Source organism: Hyla sarda, unplaced genomic scaffold, assembly GCF_029499605.1.
Source record: "Hyla sarda isolate aHylSar1 unplaced genomic scaffold, aHylSar1.hap1 scaffold_497, whole genome shotgun sequence".
NCBI lineage: Eukaryota > Metazoa > Chordata > Amphibia > Anura > Hylidae > Hyla > Hyla sarda.
Window position 1 is genome coordinate 16291 of NW_026610508.1, and position 21613 is coordinate 37903.

Sequence of the window (21613 nt, forward strand, 5' to 3'; positions counted from 1 at the left end):
TTGGTTTGATACCGTTTGGGGACAGCCAAGGAGGCATCTGCAGGCAACAAAGGTAGGTGTGTGCTTGTGTGTGTGTTTCCTATGCAGATCCTAAGCCCAGTGTCACATGCAAGTAGGAGGAGTAAGAAGGGTTCCTGGCAAATCCGGGTTATGGATTGCATTTAAAAAGGCCCCGTGGGAGTGCAATGGGCCCCTGTCTTGCTGCTTAGCAATAATGGTATGGGTTTAGGTTCTGCTGTGTGTACTGGTGGTTGACTGCCCCCCAGCCCAGAGTGTGCATGGAAAATTGTCTGGCAGCCTCCCTGACAGCAAGCAGTGATAGTGCCCATGAAGGGCACCTTGTTGGGCCCGCCCCTTTCACGGTTATCGCTTCTCGGCCTTTTGGCTAAGATCAAGTGTAGTATCTGTTCTTATCAGTTTAATATCTGATACGTCCCCTATCTGGGGACCATATATTAAATGGATTTTTGAGAACGGGGGCCGATTTCGAAGCTTGCTTCCGTCGCCCTATGCATTGACCCGATATGGCAGTATCTTCGGGTACAGTGCACCACCCCCTTACAGGGTTAAAAAGAAAGATTCCTACTTTCATTGCTACCTGCTTGCTGGCTAGCCAGCTAGCCAGCCCTGTGGGCCTTGCTGCTGCTGCAGCCAAAAAACAAAAGGTGGTGCTGCTGCTGCTTCTGCTTCTGCTTGTGTCTGGCCGCTGTTGGAGCGTCCAGGCACAGGACTTCTGCTGCTGCTGACTAAATGGCCTCCTTAATTGGATCATTTGAGTAGCCAGCACACCTGTGCAGGTAGGGCATGACATGATAGGCAGCTGCCTTGATAGCGGGTGGGTGCTGAATGTTCCTAATTGACAAAATAAGATTAATGCTTATGAAGAAATATAAAATCTCATCCCTTCCCCAATATCGCGCCACACCCCTACCCCTTAATTCCCTGGTTGAACTTGATGGACATATGTCTTTTTTCGACCGTACTAACTATGTAACTATGTAACATAACATGGGGGGGGGGGGTCTCCTGGCTGTTCACACAGGTGTGTCATTGCTGTACATTGACCATGCATTGCTTCTGTGGTATTGCAAAGGCAAAGACAAATGCTTCCAGCCATCCATTGCACTAATGGATTGGTCATCAGCTGGCTGTCTATGTCCCGCATCAATATAGACCAAAGTACAGAGGGTTAGGCTATGCTATTGTGCACCTACCTGATGCATCAGAAGGTGCGAGGCCCTTGCTAAATTCTGTGCACAGACTTTGAGATCTATACTTTAGACTGTATCTAAACCTGCTCCAACATGGACTGACATTCTGGCCTACTTTCAGCCGATGCGACTTGTCTGTCGCTGAACAGTCGCTTTTTATGTATTCAGCACCTATGTATAATGTTGTAAAAATGCTCTAGAAGCTAAAGTCGCAGAAATGTCACACATATTTGGCCTGCAACTTTCTGTGCGACAAATTCAGACAGGAAAAATCAGTATAAATCCTTAGAAAATTATCCCCCAGTGTCTCCATCTGCTGGCGGTATTGAATAAGCATTGCTGCACTGATGGGGTATGCATTAGACGAAAAAAAAGAAGAAAAAGAAGAATAATACGCCCAGAAAAGAGGCGAAAAGGAGAAAAACGTAAAAAAACGTGAAAAAAAAGTAAGAGGAAGAGAAGGGAAAAAAAGGTGGAAATGGGTTTAAAAGTGATTTCGGCGGAGAAATATATATATATATATATATATATATATATATATATATATATATACGCGCACACACACACACATATATATAAACGTATTCTCCGTTGAGATATTGCAGCCGCTGCTGTGTCCAGGCCCAGGAGCCTTAGCACTGTGCTGTGATGTCACTCAATACCACTGACATCACTAGGTGTAAACAACATCTCTCCTTTGCTGTGTATGTGACTATGGAGCTGTTTGGTGATGTCGTCTATTATGGCCTTCATAGAAGCAACAGGAGATTGTTGCATCCATCTAGAACCCTCAGAACTACAGTGCTATGATGTCACTCACTTCCACAGGCCTTGCAGAGTGTAAACAACAACAACCCAGCTTTGTTGTGTATGTAACCATAGGGATTTGTGATGTCACCTAGAACCTTCACAGCAGCGACAGCTTTATGAGGAGCATCAGCACTGCTCTGCCTGAGCAGAACCATCACCGCCATAGGTTGTCAAATAACCCGGGTTTAACCCACACAGGTAAGTCCAATGGGGTGCAGGCATGTCCTCTATGCTTACAGCTTCCCGTGGGTGTTGGTTTGATACCGTTTGGGGACAGCCAAGGAGGCATCTGCAGGCAACAAAGGTAGGTGTGTGCTTGTGTGTGTGTTTCCTATGCAGATCCTAAGCCCAGTGTCACATGCAAGTAGGAGGAGTAAGAAGGGTTCCTGGCAAATCCGGGTTATGGATTGCATTTAAAAAGGCCCCGTGGGAGTGCAATGGGCCCCTGTCTTGCTGCTTAGCAATAATGGTATGGGTTTAGGTTCTGCTGTGTGTACTGGTGGTTGACTGCCCCCCAGCCCAGAGTGTGCATGGAAAATTGTCTGGCAGCCTCCCTGACAGCAAGCAGTGATAGTGCCCATGAAGGGCACCTTGTTGGGCCCGCCCCTTTCACGGTTATCGCTTCTCGGCCTTTTGGCTAAGATCAAGTGTAGTATCTGTTCTTATCAGTTTAATATCTGATACGTCCCCTATCTGGGGACCATATATTAAATGGATTTTTGAGAACGGGGGCCGATTTCGAAGCTTGCTTCCGTCGCCCTATGCATTGACCCGATATGGCAGTATCTTCGGGTACAGTGCACCACCCCCTTACAGGGTTAAAAAGAAAGATTCCTACTTTCATTGCTACCTGCTTGCTGGCTAGCCAGCTAGCCAGCCCTGTGGGCCTTGCTGCTGCTGCAGCCAAAAAACAAAAGGTGGTGCTGCTGCTGCTTCTGCTGCTTCTGCTTCTGCTTGTGTCTGGCCGCTGTTGGAGCGTCCAGGCACAGGACTTCTGCTGCTGCTGACTAAATGGCCTCCTTAATTGGATCATTTGAGTAGCCAGCACACCTGTGCAGGTAGGGCATGACATGATAGGCAGCTGCCTTGATAGCGGGTGGGTGCTGAATGTTCCTAATTGACAAAATAAGATTAATGCTTATGAAGAAATATAAAATCTCATCCCTTCCCCAATATCGCGCCACACCCCTACCCCTTAATTCCCTGGTTGAACTTGATGGACATATGTCTTTTTTCGACCGTACTAACTATGTAACTATGTAACATAACATGGGGGGGGGGGGGGGGTCTCCTGGCTGTTCACACAGGTGTGTCATTGCTGTACATTGACCATGCATTGCTTCTGTGGTATTGCAAAGGCAAAGACAAATGCTTCCAGCCATCCATTGCACTAATGGATTGGTCATCAGCTGGCTGTCTATGTCCCGCATCAATATAGACCAAAGTACAGAGGGTTAGGCTATGCTATTGTGCACCTACCTGATGCATCAGAAGGTGCGAGGCCCTTGCTAAATTCTGTGCACAGACTTTGAGATCTATACTTTAGACTGTATCTAAACCTGCTCCAACATGGACTGACATTCTGGCCTACTTTCAGCCGATGCGACTTGTCTGTCGCTGAACAGTCGCTTTTTATGTATTCAGCACCTATGTATAATGTTGTAAAAATGCTCTAGAAGCTAAAGTCGCAGAAATGTCACACATATTTGGCCTGCAACTTTCTGTGCGACAAATTCAGACAGGAAAAATCAGTATAAATCCTTAGAAAATTATCCCCCAGTGTCTCCATCTGCTGGCGGTATTGAATAAGCATTGCTGCACTGATGGGGTATGCATTAGACGAAAAAAAAGAAGAAAAAGAAGAATAATACGCCCAGAAAAGAGGCGAAAAGGAGAAAAACGTAAAAAAAGTGAAAAAAAAGTAAGAGGAAGAGAAGGGAAAAAAAGGTGGAAATGGGTTTAAAAGTGATTTCGGCGGAGAAATATATATATATATATATATATATATATATATACGCGCACACACACACATATATATAAACGTATTCTCCGTTGAGATATTGCAGCCGCTGCTGTGTCCAGGCCCAGGAGCCTTAGCACTGTGCTGTGATGTCACTCAATACCACTGACATCACTAGGTGTAAACAACATCTCTACTTTGCTGTGTATGTGACTATGGAGCTGTTTGGTGATGTCGTCTATTATGGCCTTCATAGAAGCAACAGGAGATTGTTGCATCCATCTAGAACCCTCAGAACTACAGTGCTATGATGTCACTCACTTCCACAGGCCTTGCAGAGTGTAAACAACAACAACCCAGCTTTGTTGTGTATGTAACCATAGGGATTTGTGATGTCACCTAGAACCTTCACAGCAGCGACAGCTTTATGAGGAGCATCAGCACTGCTCTGCCTGAGCAGAACCATCACCGCCATAGGTTGTCAAATAACCCGGGTTTAACCCACACAGGTAAGTCCAATGGGGTGCAGGCATGTCCTCTATGCTTACAGCTTCCCGTGGGTGTTGGTTTGATACCGTTTGGGGACAGCCAAGGAGGCATCTGCAGGCAACAAAGGTAGGTGTGTGCTTGTGTGTGTGTTTCCTATGCAGATCCTAAGCCCAGTGTCACATGCAAGTAGGAGGAGTAAGAAGGGTTCCTGGCAAATCCGGGTTATGGATTGCATTTAAAAAGGCCCCGTGGGAGTGCAATGGGCCCCTGTCTTGCTGCTTAGCAATAATGGTATGGGTTTAGGTTCTGCTGTGTGTACTGGTGGTTGACTGCCCCCCAGCCCAGAGTGTGCATGGAAAATTGTCTGGCAGCCTCCCTGACAGCAAGCAGTGATAGTGCCCATGAAGGGCACCTTGTTGGGCCCGCCCCTTTCACGGTTATCGCTTCTCGGCCTTTTGGCTAAGATCAAGTGTAGTATCTGTTCTTATCAGTTTAATATCTGATACGTCCCCTATCTGGGGACCATATATTAAATGGATTTTTGAGAACGGGGGCCGATTTCGAAGCTTGCTTCCGTCGCCCTATGCATTGACCCGATATGGCAGTATCTTCGGGTACAGTGCACCACCCCCTTACAGGGTTAAAAAGAAAGATTCCTACTTTCATTGCTACCTGCTTGCTGGCTAGCCAGCTAGCCAGCCCTGTGGGCCTTGCTGCTGCTGCAGCCAAAAAACAAAAGGTGGTGCTGCTGCTACTTCTGCTGCTTCTGCTTCTGCTTGTGTCTGGCCGCTGTTGGAGCGTCCAGGCACAGGACTTCTGCTGCTGCTGACTAAATGGCCTCCTTAATTGGATCATTTGAGTAGCCAGCACACCTGTGCAGGTAGGGCATGACATGATAGGCAGCTGCCTTGATAGCGGGTGGGTGCTGAATGTTCCTAATTGACAAAATAAGATTAATGCTTATGAAGAAATATAAAATCTCATCCCTTCCCCAATATCGCGCCACACCCCTACCCCTTAATTCCCTGGTTGAACTTGATGGACATATGTCTTTTTTCGACCGTACTAACTATGTAACTATGTAACATAACATGGGGGGGGGGGGGTCTCCTGGCTGTTCACACAGGTGTGTCATTGCTGTACATTGACCATGCATTGCTTCTGTGGTATTGCAAAGGCAAAGACAAATGCTTCCAGCCATCCATTGCACTAATGGATTGGTCATCAGCTGGCTGTCTATGTCCCGCATCAATATAGACCAAAGTACAGAGGGTTAGGCTATGCTATTGTGCACCTACCTGATGCATCAGAAGGTGCGAGGCCCTTGCTAAATTCTGTGCACAGACTTTGAGATCTATACTTTAGACTGTATCTAAACCTGCTCCAACATGGACTGACATTCTGGCCTACTTTCAGCCGATGCGACTTGTCTGTCGCTGAACAGTCGCTTTTTATGTATTCAGCACCTATGTATAATGTTGTAAAAATGCTCTAGAAGCTAAAGTCGCAGAAATGTCACACATATTTGGCCTGCAACTTTCTGTGCGACAAATTCAGACAGGAAAAATCAGTATAAATCCTTAGAAAATTATCCCCCAGTGTCTCCATCTGCTGGCGGTATTGAATAAGCATTGCTGCACTGATGGGGTATGCATTAGACGAAAAAAAAGAAGAAAAAGAAGAATAATACGCCCAGAAAAGAGGCGAAAAGGAGAAAAACGTAAAAAAACTTGAAAAAAAAGTAAGAGGAAGAGAAGGGAAAAAAAGGTGGAAATGGGTTTAAAAGTGATTTCGGCGGAGAATATATATATATATATATATATATATATATATATATATATATACGCGCACACACACACATATATATAAACGTATTCTCCGTTGAGATATTGCAGCCGCTGCTGTGTCCAGGCCCAGGAGCCTTAGCACTGTGCTGTGATGTCACTCAATACCACTGACATCACTAGGTGTAAACAACATCTCTCCTTTGCTGTGTATGTGACTATGGAGCTGTTTGGTGATGTCGTCTATTATGGCCTTCATAGAAGCAACAGGAGATTTTATAACAAGACAGGAGGCTCGCATTATATGCATTGTTCTTCTTTACTGCAGACATATAGCAGCCCATAAACAGTTAAATTCCACAAGAAAAAACTTTACACACAATGTGAAACGTACAGGTGTGACCACCTAACTTGCTAGATAAATGTAACCAATGAGAATACAGGATCCCATATATAAGGTTCAGGTAAAGCATATTCTTCCTCTTCTTTGCTGCTTGCAGCCAGATAAGTATCACTGTGTACATTCAATTTTATAACATACAATTATATATTCTAGTAGATATTTTCCTTCCATTACTACTGTATTCTCTGTCTATCTATCTTTCCTGTCTTACGCCATTACTATCCCTTGTCCGGCTGCGGGTATAGATTTAAACATTCATTTTTATTTTCTTTATCTTAACTTTCCGGTTAATTTGACTATACATTACCTTTGTCGTGCGCTCTTGTGGTCCCGCTACTCTCCGGCGGCCATTAATACATCGCGCACCTCCTCAGTTTCCCCTGTACGAGACTGCTTCTAAGTCTCGCGAGAACTCGGCGCAAGTGGTTCTCACTTGCTGCGCTCGAGCCGTTCCTGTCAGACGCGCGCTGCTCGCCTGACAGGAATCCTCCCTGTGACACTTCTCCTCACAATAGTGATATACTGTCTTTAGAATAATAATTTTTACTTTATTCTCGGGGGTTTCTGTCTTATCTTGTCCTTTTTAGGACTACAGTATTACAATTTACTTATATATATTTAATTAATTATTTCCTGGATATTCACATATATTAATTTCAACATATATTAATTTTGGAAATAATTATACTAAGTGCCCTACTATTTCACTATGTCTACTGAACAGCAAAAGTCCTCTAATTCTGACATTATTATCAATGACCAACTACAATTATTGGTGGACCATTCAGTCTCTAGATCTGTGCACACTGCCGTTAATAATGCCATGGCAGCGGTTCAAGAAACCATTGCAGACTCTGTAGCCAGAGCGATATCTCAATCTTCAGCACAACTGGCACACCAATCCCTGAGTTCCCATAGTCATACAAAAAAGAGACTTTCTTCCCATGATGACCTATTACCTAAAAAACATAGAAAAACTATTTTCAAAGAAAAAGGTCAAAATGATGATGATAATCTGCTTAAAAAGTGCAGTCATACTGATGTTACCACACAACATCCAGGACCCTCTACCCGGGAGGAGTATAATGATACACGGGTTAATATTACATCTGATATACCTATATCTGAGGAATATGTTTACGATGAAACCTATGAATATTATAATGGAGAACGAGATGATGGGGAACTTGTTGATGACTCCGATTTTACGGATGGAAATGACCCCTCATACTTACCTACTGAAATTGAGGGTGATGTTTATTGTGATGACAGTACACCTTCTAGTTCTAAGGTGGTAGATAGTCAAGGCATTCCTTACTTTGATCCCTCCCAAATAGTTCACCCCAGATCCGGAGAGTGGACCCCATCTGCTGAGGTAGACAAATTTATTTGTCTTTGGCTACGTAAAAACATGGACAATAAAGCCAGGAATAAACTTAGGGCCGAGTGCCCACGTCCCACTTTATCCACAGCTTCCTCAGCTACTCCCGATATTGATCCTATTTTATCTAGATTCATACAAAAATCGGGAAAAAATCCTATTAAAGGAATTGACCGCAGTTTTAAACTGTGTCAGGATAAGTTCTTAGATTTACTGGGCCCATTGACTCGTATTATGGAAATGTCCGAAGAGGCATTTAAAACTGGCAACCCTATTAACAATGACTCCCTTAGGGGATGGATACAAAGGACTATTTGCTTGTTCGGTAGCATAAATGAGGCCTTCTGTATAGAGAGAAGACGATCTATTTTATTAAAATTAGACCCACAGCTAACCTATTTGGCTCCCACTCCTACATCCACGGATGTGGATAATCACCTTTTCGGTGACAATTTTATCAAAGAAATTTCTAAGTACGTGGGCTTATTTTCCACACTGGACAAAGCCCAGGTGTCATTGAAAAAAGTCTTTCCCACTAGGGTTTTTGGAAGGGCCGGGAGAAACAGGGGTCGTTTTCCCGGCCGTCACACTCAATTCAGAGCACAATATAGAGGCCCCGCTTACACAGACAGAGCTGCCTATTCCATCCCCCCTCCCCAACCACAACCTCAACCCCAACCCTTTTTCCCTTATCGAGGTCGAACATGGAGACCAAGGGGACAAAGATTCAACACCCGTTCCAGACCAACAGGTAAGTGCACAATTAACAACTTCTTTCCTTCCCCCAGTGGGCGGAAGACTCCTACATTTTTCCCATTTTTGGGAAAGGATATCTTCCGACCAATGGATTATCAATACAACAAAGGGTTATCTGATAGAATTCATTACTATTCCATCTCAAACTCTTCCTCCTCCTCCCATTCATTTTTCTGTGGAGGATCAAAATCTTATAGAATTGGAAATAAAAGACCTTCTGACCAAACAAGCCATTATTCAGGTACCCCTAAATTTTCCAGGTTATGTAAGCAATCTTTTTCTAGTGAAAAAGAAGGATGCTGGCTATCGCCCAGTAATAAATTTAAAAACATTAAACAATTTAGTAATATATCGCCATTTCAAGATGGAGGGCATCCATCTTCTAAGAGACATGTTATGGGAAAACGATTGGATGATAAAAGTCGATCTAAAAGATGCTTACCTCACGGTACCAATTCATCCTATTTCCCAACCGTTTCTTCAATTTGTTTGGAAAGGGAACAAATGGCAGTTCACTTGTCTTCCCTTCGGCCTTTCATTGGCCCCTTGGTGTTTCACCAAATTGATGAAACCAATAATAGCACTATTACGATCCAGAGGTGTTCGTCTCATAATTTATTTGGACGACATTCTCATTATGGCAAGTTCATACCAATTAGCCATTCTCCATATGAATTGGACTCTGGATCTGTTATCAAATCTCGGATTCTTAATAAACCAAGACAAATCCATTCTTGTTCCTTCTCAGGAAATGGAATTTCTGGGTTTCTTGATCAATTCTCAGACGGCTCTATTGAGCCTTCCATTGAAGAAATTGAAGACGATTCGCAGGGAAATTCGATCATTACTCAACAAAAACCTAATTTCTCTTCGAGCCATAGCTTGAATTGTGGGTCTCTTATCTGCATCAATTCAGGCCATCTTTCCGGCCCCGTTACACTATCGAGCTCTTCAACGTCTAAAAATTCAGCACTTGAGAGAAGGCTTGGGATACTCAGACGAGATCCAACTATCTTCAGAAGCGAAGGAAGAGTTAATTTGGTGGCTGCACCATATCCAGGAATGGAATGGGAAGACCATTTTCAACCCCCTGCCAGATCTAATTCTGGAATCAGACGCAAGCCTAACTGGATGGGGAGCTCGTTGTGGCCACCTATCCACGGGTGGCAAATGGTCCATCCAGGAATCTCAAATCCACATCAATTGTCTGGAATTGATGGCCGGATTCTTTGCCCTCAAGAGTTTTGTGGGGGACAGAACCCATTGTTGTATACTTTTACGCATGGACAATATTTCAGCGGTCCAATATATCAATCGTTTAGGAGGAACGAATTCCCCTATGTTGGCGAGCATTGCCAAAGACCTATGGCATTTTTGTTTGGACAGGGAGATCATTCTCAAAGCAGAGTACATCCCGGGCCTTTCCAATATAATAGCCGATTGGAATTCCCGCTATCTCAAGGATTACAGCGATTGGAGATTAGATCCTTCTATATTTCACCAACTTCATCTTTTGTGGGGTCCTCTATACTTGGACCTGTTCGCTTCCAGACTGAATCGTCAGATTCAAAGATTCTTCAGTTGGCGCCCGGATCCCGAATCATTAGGGACAGATGCTCTCATACAAATTTGGCCAAATCAGAGACTATATGCGTTTCCCCCCTTCATTCTGATCCCCAGGTTACTTTTCCAGATCTCAATTCAGAAAGCTTCGGTAGTACTAATAACTCCGTGGTGGCCATCACAACCTTGGTTCCCCCAAATATTGGGGATGTTAATAGATTATCCAAGGATCTTACCCAATCTCAACAATTTGTTGTTAGACCCCCTAGGGAATCCACATCCACTGATTGTGTCGCAACAACTTCAACTTGTAGCTTGGTTAATTTCAGGCCAATCCCCTCGGAGTACGTACTTTCTCAATCAACTAGAGACATTTTATCAGAAGCATGGGCTCCAGGCACCAGGATCGCTTATAGATCAGCCTGGAGACTTTGGTCTGATTGGTGCCTACAACGGGATCTGGATCCCATATCGGCACCTATTCCCTGTATCTTGAATTATCTATCGGCTTCTTTTGATTCAGGAAAAGCGTATCGTACGTTGAACCTGTACCGATCAGCCATATCTTTCTATCACTCTCCAGTAAATACTCTCCCCATTGGGAAACATCCGATTGTATGTAAACTTCTAAAAGGCATGCGTTTTAAACGTCCACCCACTCCCAAATATCAATCTACTTGGGATGTCAATTTAATTTTAGAATTATTTAATTCGTGGCAAGATAATGATACTCTTTCGTTAAAACTTCTGTCTTTTAAATTAACTACGTTACTCTGTCTAATATCCATTAAAAGGATTTCTGATGTCAGAATTCTTGATGTATCTCAAAGACAATTCTCCCCTCAAGGAGTTATCTTCTTTATATATAAAAGGACAAAAACTAATATTCGTCAGGTGTTTTATCCATCCTTTCCTCATAACGACAAACTTTGTGTAGTCAAATGTCTTCAAGCATATGAGACTAGAACTTTAACACTTCGACATTCTGCTTGTTCTCAATTACTCATTTCCTTCTGTAAACCTCATTTACCTGTTTCTTCTGCAACTCTAGCTAGATGGGTCAGAAACGTCATGTGTATGGCTGGTATCGATACTTCGGTATTTGGGGCTCATTCTGTTAGAGGAGCAGTATCCACTAAAATAATTCAAACAGGTGGCTCTTTATCAGACCTTCTGAAGGCAGCTAATTGGTCTTCAGATTCAACTTTTAAAACCTTTTATTATAGACCTGATTCCCATATATCTATGTCATTACTATAATTGATTATTATTTTTTGTTTGTTGAATATAATTCGATAACTTTAAACATGCATATAATGCGAGCCTCCTGTCTTGTTATAAAATTGGGGATTTTCCTAGTATTATGACGGAAAATATGGATTTTATAAAAGACAGGAGGCGAGCATTATCCCTCCCTCTACCACCCTTCTAACTATTATATTTTGATATATTTCAGCTTATTAATCAACCAGGGATGTCGACCTACGTTCTTCAATTTATATTCTTTTGGATGATGACCTCTTTCCTCTCTCAAGTTTTCCTCCAATTACATCATTGAAGGAGTCCAAATTGTATACAACCCTATTCAGTCATTCTACAGTTTTTCGAAGTTACAGAAAATTTTTCAGTTGGACCTTACTTATTGGACTTTATGTTGAACTTATCTATCCGCACAAAGAAGAGGAAGAATATGCTTTACCTGAACCTTATATATGGGATCCTGTATTCTCATTGGTTACATTTATCTAGCAAGTTAGGTGGTCACACCTGTACGTTTCACATTGTGTGTAAAGTTTTTTCTTGTGGAATTTAACTGTTTATGGGCTGCTATATGTCTGCAGTAAAGAAGAACAATGCATATAATGCTCGCCTCCTGTCTTTTATAAAATCCATATTTTCCGTCATAATACTAGGAAAATCCCCAATTGTTGCATCCATCTAGAACCCTCAGAACTACAGTGCTATGATGTCACTCACTTCCACAGGCCTTGCAGAGTGTAAACAACAACAACCCAGCTTTGTTGTGTATGTAACCATAGGGATTTGTGATGTCACCTAGAACCTTCACAGCAGCGACAGCTTTATGAGGAGCATCAGCACTGCTCTGCCTGAGCAGAACCATCACCGCCATAGGTTGTCAAATAACCCGGGTTTAACCCACACAGGTAAGTCCAATGGGGTGCAGGCATGTCCTCTATGCTTACAGCTTCCCGTGGGTGTTGGTTTGATACCGTTTGGGGACAGCCAAGGAGGCATCTGCAGGCAACAAAGGTAGGTGTGTGCTTGTGTGTGTGTTTCCTATGCAGATCCTAAGCCCAGTGTCACATGCAAGTAGGAGGAGTAAGAAGGGTTCCTGGCAAATCCGGGTTATGGATTGCATTTAAAAAGGCCCCGTGGGAGTGCAATGGGCCCCTGTCTTGCTGCTTAGCAATAATGGTATGGGTTTAGGTTCTGCTGTGTGTACTGGTGGTTGACTGCCCCCCAGCCCAGAGTGTGCATGGAAAATTGTCTGGCAGCCTCCCTGACAGCAAGCAGTGATAGTGCCCATGAAGGGCACCTTGTTGGGCCCGCCCCTTTCACGGTTATCGCTTCTCGGCCTTTTGGCTAAGATCAAGTGTAGTTCTGCTGACTTGGTCTGGCCAGAGGGTGTCTGGGGTACCCGGCTCCTTTGCCTGGGGGGATCGTCCTTCTTAACGGAGGGACTTCACCCCCCTGCTGCTATCAGGGAGCCGGCTTAGTCCCCAGACAACGGGAGGCGATCCCCACCTACCTACTTCGGTGGGGGAGGTGTCTGGACATCATGGACATGGAGGAAGATTGCGGTTTTTCTTCGGAAGGCGTGCCGCCTTTTGCGAGACTTCGGAATGGAGTTCGTATTTCCCTGCTCGATGTCCGGAAGAAGGAAAGAGGCCTTGTCTTTGTCGTGGAAGAAGTGCTGTTTAAGTTGCTGGAAGTCAAGAGGGAGCAAATCCTATCCATGCTTGAGTTTCCCAGAAGTGGATACTACGACGTGGTGCTGGCTTCTGAAGAGGACTATGAGTCATTTTGGAACATATTGCAGCAAAAGAAGGTATGTCCGGTTTTGGAAGGGGTGGAGATAGTTCCACATTTCCCACGTAGAGAACGATTGGTGACTATAAGGATGTATAGCCCATATACTTCGGAGGAGGATATCGTTACCTTTTTGTCTCGATTCTGTGACAGTGTTCTGCCTAAAGGCAAGGTATTTAATCAATATGGACTATGGACCACCAAGTGGAGGTTCCATGTGAAATTTAAAATGGCAGATGGCAAGTTAGTGATCCCCCCAGGACGGTTTAAAATTGGTTCTGTGAACGGGGATCTGTATTTTTCTGGCATGCAAGATTTTTGCCGCAAATGTAAACAGTACGGTCACAGAAAGGAGGATTGCACGTTTTTGTGGTGTTTCAAGTGTCAAGAGGAGGGTCACGACGTGGAAAATTGTCAAAAGAAACGGAAATGCCATCTGTGTGGTGAGGAGGGCCATCTGCTTGGCTCGTGTCCTAAGAAAAAGTCTGAGAAAAATTCAGAGAAAAAGGAAGCTGTAAAAAGAAGCAGAGAGGAACCAGCTGAAGTGAAAGAACCAGAAGTGGAGCAGGTTCCAACTAGAAGACCTACAGAGCAGAAGAAGAAGAGAGAGGAGGAAGTGTATGTGCCAGTGCAGTATTTTGGTGTGCTTGGTGGTTTGTTGGAAAATTTGTCGGAAGCAGAAAGAAAAACGTTTGACAAAGATATGATGGATCTAAAGATAGGCTTGAAGAACCGGGAGGAAGAAGCTCGGGATAAAGTCTATTTTTCTTTCAAGGCAGACATGAACCGTTTTGTTGAAACGTATAAAATTCCAGGCTGGTTAGCGTCTCAAGTTAAGAAAGATATAGCAAATGGCAATATCAGTCGAGGACTGATAGACTTTCTAATGGTGTTTGCATGGAGGAAGGGGATGACCTTCTAATTTGGTTTTGCTTAATTAGAAAGTAATGTTTGGTTTTGCTATTTTATGTTGTTTCTTATTTTGTTTTTAAATGTTCTATTTTGTTTCATTAGTGTTTAAGAAAAGAAATAAAAACATGTTACCTGATGATGAACACAAAATTGAGTTCCAAATAAGATCTTGGAACTCTGAGTGAGTTCTGAGGGCTAACTTAAAAAAAAAATCTGTTCTTATCAGTTTAATATCTGATACGTCCCCTATCTGGGGACCATATATTAAATGGATTTTTGAGAACGGGGGCCGATTTCGAAGCTTGCTTCCGTCGCCCTATGCATTGACCCGATATGGCAGTATCTTCGGGTACAGTGCACCACCCCCTTACAGGGTTAAAAAGAAAGATTCCTACTTTCATTGCTACCTGCTTGCTGGCTAGCCAGCTAGCCAGCCCTGTGGGCCTTGCTGCTGCTGCAGCCAAAAAACAAAAGGTGGTGCTGCTGCTGCTTCTGCTGCTTCTGCTTGTGTCTGGCCGCTGTTGGAGCGTGCAGGCACAGGACTTCTGCTGCTGCTGACTAAATGGCCTCCTTAATTGGATCATTTGAGTAGCCAGCACACCTGTGCAGGTAGGGCATGACATGTTAGGCAGCTGCCTTGATAGCGGGTGGGTGCTGAATGTTCCTAATTGACAAAATAAGATTAATGCTTATGAAGAAATATAAAATCTCATCCCTTCCCCAATATCGCGCCACACCCCTACCCCTTAATTCCCTGGTTGAACTTGATGGACATATGTCTTTTTTCGACCGTACTAACTATGTAACTATGTAACATAACATGGGGGGGGGGGGGGTCTCCTGGCTGTTCACACAGGTGTGTCATTGCTGTACATTGACCATGCATTGCTTCTGTGGTATTGCAAAGGCAAAGACAAATGCTTCCAGCCATCCATTGCACTAATGGATTGGTCATCAGCTGGCTGTCTATGTCCCGCATCAATATAGACCAAAGTACAGAGGGTTAGGCTATGCTATTGTGCACCTACCTGATGCATCAGAAGGTGCGAGGCCCTTGCTAAATTCTGTGCACAGACTTTGAGATCTATACTTTAGACTGTATCTAAACCTGCTCCAACATGGACTGACATTCTGGCCTACTTTCAGCCGATGCGACTTGTCTGTCGCTGAACAGTCGCTTTTTATGTATTCAGCACCTATGTATAATGTTGTAAAAATGCTCTAGAAGCTAAAGTCGCAGAAATGTCACACATATTTGGCCTGCAACTTTCTGTGCGACAAATTCAGACAGGAAAAATCAGTATAAATCCTTAGAAAATTATCCCCCAGTGTCTCCATCTGCTGGCGGTATTGAATAAGCATTGCTGCACTGATGGGGTATGCATTAGACGAAAAAAAAGAAGAAAAAGAAGAATAATACGCCCAGAAAAGAGGCGAAAAGGAGAAAAACGTAAAAAAACGTGAAAAAAAAGTAAGAGGAAGAGAAGGGAAAAAAAGGTGGAAATGGGTTTAAAAGTGATTTCGGCGGAGAAATATATATATATATATATATATATATATATATATATATATATACGCGCACACACACACATATATATAAACGTATTCTCCGTTGAGATATTGCAGCCGCTGCTGTGTCCAGGCCCAGGAGCCTTAGCACTGTGCTGTGATGTCACTCAATACCACTGACATCACTAGGTGTAAACAACATCTCTCCTTTGCTGTGTATGTGACTATGGAGCTGTTTGGTGATGTCGTCTATTATGGCCTTCATAGAAGCAACAGGAGATTGTTGCATCCATCTAGAACCCTCAGAACTACAGTGCTATGATGTCACTCACTTCCACAGGCCTTGCAGAGTGTAAACAACAACAACCCAGCTTTGTTGTGTATGTAACCATAGGGATTTGTGATGTCACCTAGAACCTTCACAGCAGCGACAGCTTTATGAGGAGCATCAGCACTGCTCTGCCTGAGCAGAACCATCACCGCCATAGGTTGTCAAATAACCCGGGTTTAACCCACACAGGTAAGTCCAATGGGGTGCAGGCATGTCCTCTATGCTTACAGCTTCCCGTGGGTGTTGGTTTGATACCGTTTGGGGACAGCCAAGGAGGCATCTGCAGGCAACAAAGGTAGGTGTGTGCTTGTGTGTGTGTTTCCTATGCAGATCCTAAGCCCAGTGTCACATGCAAGTAGGAGGAGTAAGAAGGGTTCCTGGCAAATCCGGGTTATGGATTGCATTTAAAAAGGCCCCGTGGGAGTGCAATGGGCCCCTGTCTTGCTGCTTAGCAATAATGGTATGGGTTTAGGTTCTGCTGTGTGTACTGGTGGTTGACTGCCCCCCAGCCCAGAGTGTGCATGGAAAATTGTCTGGCAGCCTCCCTGACAGCAAGCAGTGATAGTGCCCATGAAGGGCACCTTGTTGGGCCCGCCCCTTTCACGGTTATCGCTTCTCGGCCTTTTGGCTAAGATCAAGTGTAGTATCTGTTCTTATCAGTTTAATATCTGATACGTCCCCTATCTGGGGACCATATATTAAATGGATTTTTGAGAACGGGGGCCGATTTCGAAGCTTGCTTCCGTCGCCCTATGCATTGACCCGATATGGCAGTATCTTCGGGTACAGTGCACCACCCCCTTACAGGGTTAAAAAGAAAGATTCCTACTTTCATTGCTACCTGCTTGCTGGCTAGCCAGCTAGCCAGCCCTGTGGGCCTTGCTGCTGCTGCAGCCAAAAAACAAAAGGTGGTGCTGCTGCTGCTTCTGCTGCTTCTGCTTCTGCTTGTGTCTGGCCGCTGTTGGAGCGTCCAGGCACAGGACTTCTGCTGCTGCTGACTAAATGGCCTCCTTAATTGGATCATTTGAGTAGCCAGCACACCTGTGCAGGTAGGGCATGACATGATAGGCAGCTGCCTTGATAGCGGGTGGGTGCTGAATGTTCCTAATTGACAAAATAAGATTAATGCTTATGAAGAAATATAAAATCTCATCCCTTCCCCAATATCGCGCCACACCCCTACCCCTTAATTCCCTGGTTGAACTTGATGGACATATGTCTTTTTTCGACCGTACTAACTATGTAACTATGTAACATAACATGGGGGGGGGGGGGGTCTCCTGGCTGTTCACACAGGTGTGTCATTGCTGTACATTGACCATGCATTGCTTCTGTGGTATTGCAAAGGCAAAGACAAATGCTTCCAGCCATCCATTGCACTAATGGATTGGTCATCAGCTGGCTGTCTATGTCCCGCATCAATATAGACCAAAGTACAGAGGGTTAGGCTATGCTATTGTGCACCTACCTGATGCATCAGAAGGTGCGAGGCCCTTGCTAAATTCTGTGCACAGACTTTGAGATCTATACTTTAGACTGTATCTAAACCTGCTCCAACATGGACTGACATTCTGGCCTACTTTCAGCCGATGCGACTTGTCTGTCGCTGAACAGTCGCTTTTTATGTATTCAGCACCTATGTATAATGTTGTAAAAATGCTCTAGAAGCTAAAGTCGCAGAAATGTCACACATATTTGGCCTGCAACTTTCTGTGCGACAAATTCAGACAGGAAAAATCAGTATAAATCCTTAGAAAATTATCCCCCAGTGTCTCCATCTGCTGGCGGTATTGAATAAGCATTGCTGCACTGATGGGGTATGCATTAGACGAAAAAAAAGAAGAAAAAGAAGAATAATACGCCCAGAAAAGAGGCGAAAAGGAGAAAAACGTAAAAAAACGTGAAAAAAAAGTAAGAGGAAGAGAAGGGAAAAAAAGGTGGAAATGGGTTTAAAAGTGATTTCGGCGGAGAAATATATATATATATATATATATATATATATATATATATATATATATACGCGCACACACACACATATATATAAACGTATTCTCCGTTGAGATATTGCAGCCGCTGCTGTGTCCAGGCCCAGGAGCCTTAGCACTGTGCTGTGATGTCACTCAATACCACTGACATCACTAGGTGTAAACAACATCTCTCCTTTGCTGTGTATGTGACTATGGAGCTGTTTGGTGATGTCGTCTATTATGGCCTTCATAGAAGCAACAGGAGATTGTTGCATCCATCTAGAACCCTCAGAACTACAGTGCTATGATGTCACTCACTTCCACAGGCCTTGCAGAGTGTAAACAACAACAACCCAGCTTTGTTGTGTATGTAACCATAGGGATTTGTGATGTCACCTAGAACCTTCACAGCAGCGACAGCTTTATGAGGAGCATCAGCACTGCTCTGCCTGAGCAGAACCATCACCGCCATAGGTTGTCAAATAACCCGGGTTTAACCCACACAGGTAAGTCCAATGGGGTGCAGGCATGTCCTCTATGCTTACAGCTTCCCGTGGGTGTTGGTTTGATACCGTTTGGGGACAGCCAAGGAGGCATCTGCAGGCAACAAAGGTAGGTGTGTGCTTGTGTGTGTGTTTCCTATGCAGATCCTAAGCCCAGTGTCACATGCAAGTAGGAGGAGTAAGAAGGGTTCCTGGCAAATCCGGGTTATGGATTGCATTTAAAAAGGCCCCGTGGGAGTGCAATGGGCCCCTGTCTTGCTGCTTAGCAATAATGGTATGGGTTTAGGTTCTGCTGTGTGTACTGGTGGTTGACTGCCCCCCAGCCCAGAGTGTGCATGGAAAATTGTCTGGCAGCCTCCCTGACAGCAAGCAGTGATAGTGCCCATGAAGGGCACCTTGTTGGGCCCGCCCCTTTCACGGTTATCGCTTCTCGGCCTTTTGGCTAAGATCAAGTGTAGTATCTGTTCTTATCAGTTTAATATCTGATACGTCCCCTATCTGGGGACCATATATTAAATGGATTTTTGAGAACGGGGGCCGATTTCGAAGCTTGCTTCCGTCGCCCTATGCATTGACCCGATATGGCAGTATCTTCGGGTACAGTGCACCACCCCCTTACAGGGTTAAAAAGAAAGATTCCTACTTTCATTGCTACCTGCTTGCTGGCTAGCCAGCTAGCCAGCCCTGTGGGCCTTGCTGCTGCTGCAGCCAAAAAACAAAAGGTGGTGCTGCTGCTGCTTCTGCTGCTTCTGCTTCTGCTTGTGTCTGGCCGCTGTTGGAGCGTCCAGGCACAGGACTTCTGCTGCTGCTGACTAAATGGCCTCCTTAATTGGATCATTTGAGTAGCCAGCACACCTGTGCAGGTAGGGCATGACATGATAGGCAGCTGCCTTGATAGCGGGTGGGTGCTGAATGTTCCTAATTGACAAAATAAGATTAATGCTTATGAAGAAATATAAAATCTCATCCCTTCCCCAATATCGCACCACACCCCTACCCCTTAATTCCCTGGTTGAACTTGATGGACATATGTCTTTTTTCGACCGTACTAACTATGTAACTATGTAACATAACATGGGGGGGGGGGGGGGTCTCCTGGCTGTTCACACAGGTGTGTCATTGCTGTACATTGACCATGCATTGCTTCTGTGGTATTGCAAAGGCAAAGACAAATGCTTCCAGCCATCCATTGCACTAATGGATTGGTCATCAGCTGGCTGTCTATGTCCCGCATCAATATAGACCAAAGTACAGAGGGTTAGGCTATGCTATTGTGCACCTACCTGATGCATCAGAAGGTGCGAGGCCCTTGCTAAATTCTGTGCACAGACTTTGAGATCTATACTTTAGACTGTATCTAAACCTGCTCCAACATGGACTGACATTCTGGCCTACTTTCAGCCGATGCGACTTGTCTGTCGCTGAACAGTCGCTTTTTATGTATTCAGCACCTATGTATAATGTTGTAAAAATGCTCTAGAAGCTAAAGTCGCAGAAATGTCACACATATTTGGCCTGCAACTTTCTGTGCGACAAATTCAGACAGGAAAAATCAGTATAAATCCTTAGAAAATTATCCCCCAGTGTCTCCATCTGCTGGCGGTATTGAATAAGCATTGCTGCACTGATGGGGTATGCATTAGACGAAAAAAAAGAAGAAAAAGAAGAATAATACGCCCAGAAAAGAGGCGAAAAGGAGAAAAACGTAAAAAAACGTGAAAAAAAAGTAAGAGGAAGAGAAGGGAAAAAAAGGTGGAAATGGGTTTAAAAGTGATTTCGGCGGAGAAATATATATATATATATATATATATATATATATATATATATATATACGCGCACACACACACATATATATAAACGTATTCTCCGTTGAGATATTGCAGCCGCTGCTGTGTCCAGGCCCAGGAGCCTTAGCACTGTGCTGTGATGTCACTCAATACCACTGACATCACTAGGTGTAAACAACATCTCTCCTTTGCTGTGTATGTGACTATGGAGCTGTTTGGTGATGTCGTCTATTATGGCCTTCATAGAAGCAACAGGAGATTGTTGCATCCATCTAGAACCCTCAGAACTACAGTGCTATGATGTCACTCACTTCCACAGGCCTTGCAGAGTGTAAACAACAACAACCCAGCTTTGTTGTGTATGTAACCATAGGGATTTGTGATGTCACCTAGAACCTTCACAGCAGCGACAGCTTTATGAGGAGCATCAGCACTGCTCTGCCTGAGCAGAACCATCACCGCCATAGGTTGTCAAATAACCCGGGTTTAACCCACACAGGTAAGTCCAATGGGGTGCAGGCATGTCCTCTATGCTTACAGCTTCCCGTGGGTGTTGGTTTGATACCGTTTGGGGACAGCCAAGGAGGCATCTGCAGGCAACAAAGGTAGGTGTGTGCTTGTGTGTGTGTTTCCTATGCAGATCCTAAGCCCAGTGTCACATGCAAGTAGGAGGAGTAAGAAGGGTTCCTGGCAAATCCGGGTTATGGATTGCATTTAAAAAGGCCCCGTGGGAGTGCAATGGGCCCCTGTCTTGCTGCTTAGCAATAATGGTATGGGTTTAGGTTCTGCTGTGTGTACTGGTGGTTGACTGCCCCCCAGCCCAGAGTGTGCATGGAAAATTGTCTGGCAGCCTCCCTGACAGCAAGCAGTGATAGTGCCCATGAAGGGCACCTTGTTGGGCCCGCCCCTTTCACGGTTATCGCTTCTCGGCCTTTTGGCTAAGATCAAGTGTAGTATCTGTTCTTATCAGTTTAATATCTGATACGTCCCCTATCTGGGGACCATATATTAAATGGATTTTTGAGAACGGGGGCCGATTTCGAAGCTTGCTTCCGTCGCCCTATGCATTGACCCGATATGGCAGTATCTTCGGGTACAGTGCACCACCCCCTTACAGGGTTAAAAAGAAAGATTCCTACTTTCATTGCTACCTGCTTGCTGGCTAGCCAGCTAGCCAGCCCTGTGGGCCTTGCTGC

General features: G+C 44.4%; 7 non-coding genes across 7 annotated transcripts; all 7 read left to right on the forward strand.

Moving 5' to 3' along the window:
- Window positions 1–365: 365 nt before the first annotated feature.
- Window positions 366–556, forward strand: LOC130337512 (U2 spliceosomal RNA). The gene has a single exon (XR_008878381.1). It is a non-coding gene; the product is annotated as a U2 spliceosomal RNA (small nuclear RNA).
- A 2082-nt stretch (window positions 557–2638) lies between these two features.
- LOC130337520 (U2 spliceosomal RNA) lies at window positions 2639–2829 on the forward strand. Its single transcript, XR_008878382.1, has one exon. It is a non-coding gene; the product is annotated as a U2 spliceosomal RNA (small nuclear RNA).
- Window positions 2830–4909: 2080 nt separating this feature from the next.
- On the forward strand, window positions 4910–5100 carry LOC130337521 (U2 spliceosomal RNA). The gene has a single exon (XR_008878383.1). It is a non-coding gene; the product is annotated as a U2 spliceosomal RNA (small nuclear RNA).
- Window positions 5101–14493: 9393 nt separating this feature from the next.
- Window positions 14494–14685, forward strand: LOC130337505 (U2 spliceosomal RNA). The gene has a single exon (XR_008878377.1). It is a non-coding gene; the product is annotated as a U2 spliceosomal RNA (small nuclear RNA).
- Window positions 14686–16768: 2083 nt separating this feature from the next.
- Window positions 16769–16959, forward strand: LOC130337522 (U2 spliceosomal RNA). Its single transcript, XR_008878384.1, has one exon. It is a non-coding gene; the product is annotated as a U2 spliceosomal RNA (small nuclear RNA).
- Window positions 16960–19052: 2093 nt separating this feature from the next.
- Window positions 19053–19243, forward strand: LOC130337523 (U2 spliceosomal RNA). The gene has a single exon (XR_008878385.1). It is a non-coding gene; the product is annotated as a U2 spliceosomal RNA (small nuclear RNA).
- A 2092-nt stretch (window positions 19244–21335) lies between these two features.
- On the forward strand, window positions 21336–21526 carry LOC130337524 (U2 spliceosomal RNA). Its single transcript, XR_008878386.1, has one exon. It is a non-coding gene; the product is annotated as a U2 spliceosomal RNA (small nuclear RNA).
- The last annotated feature ends 87 nt before the right edge of the window (window positions 21527–21613 follow it).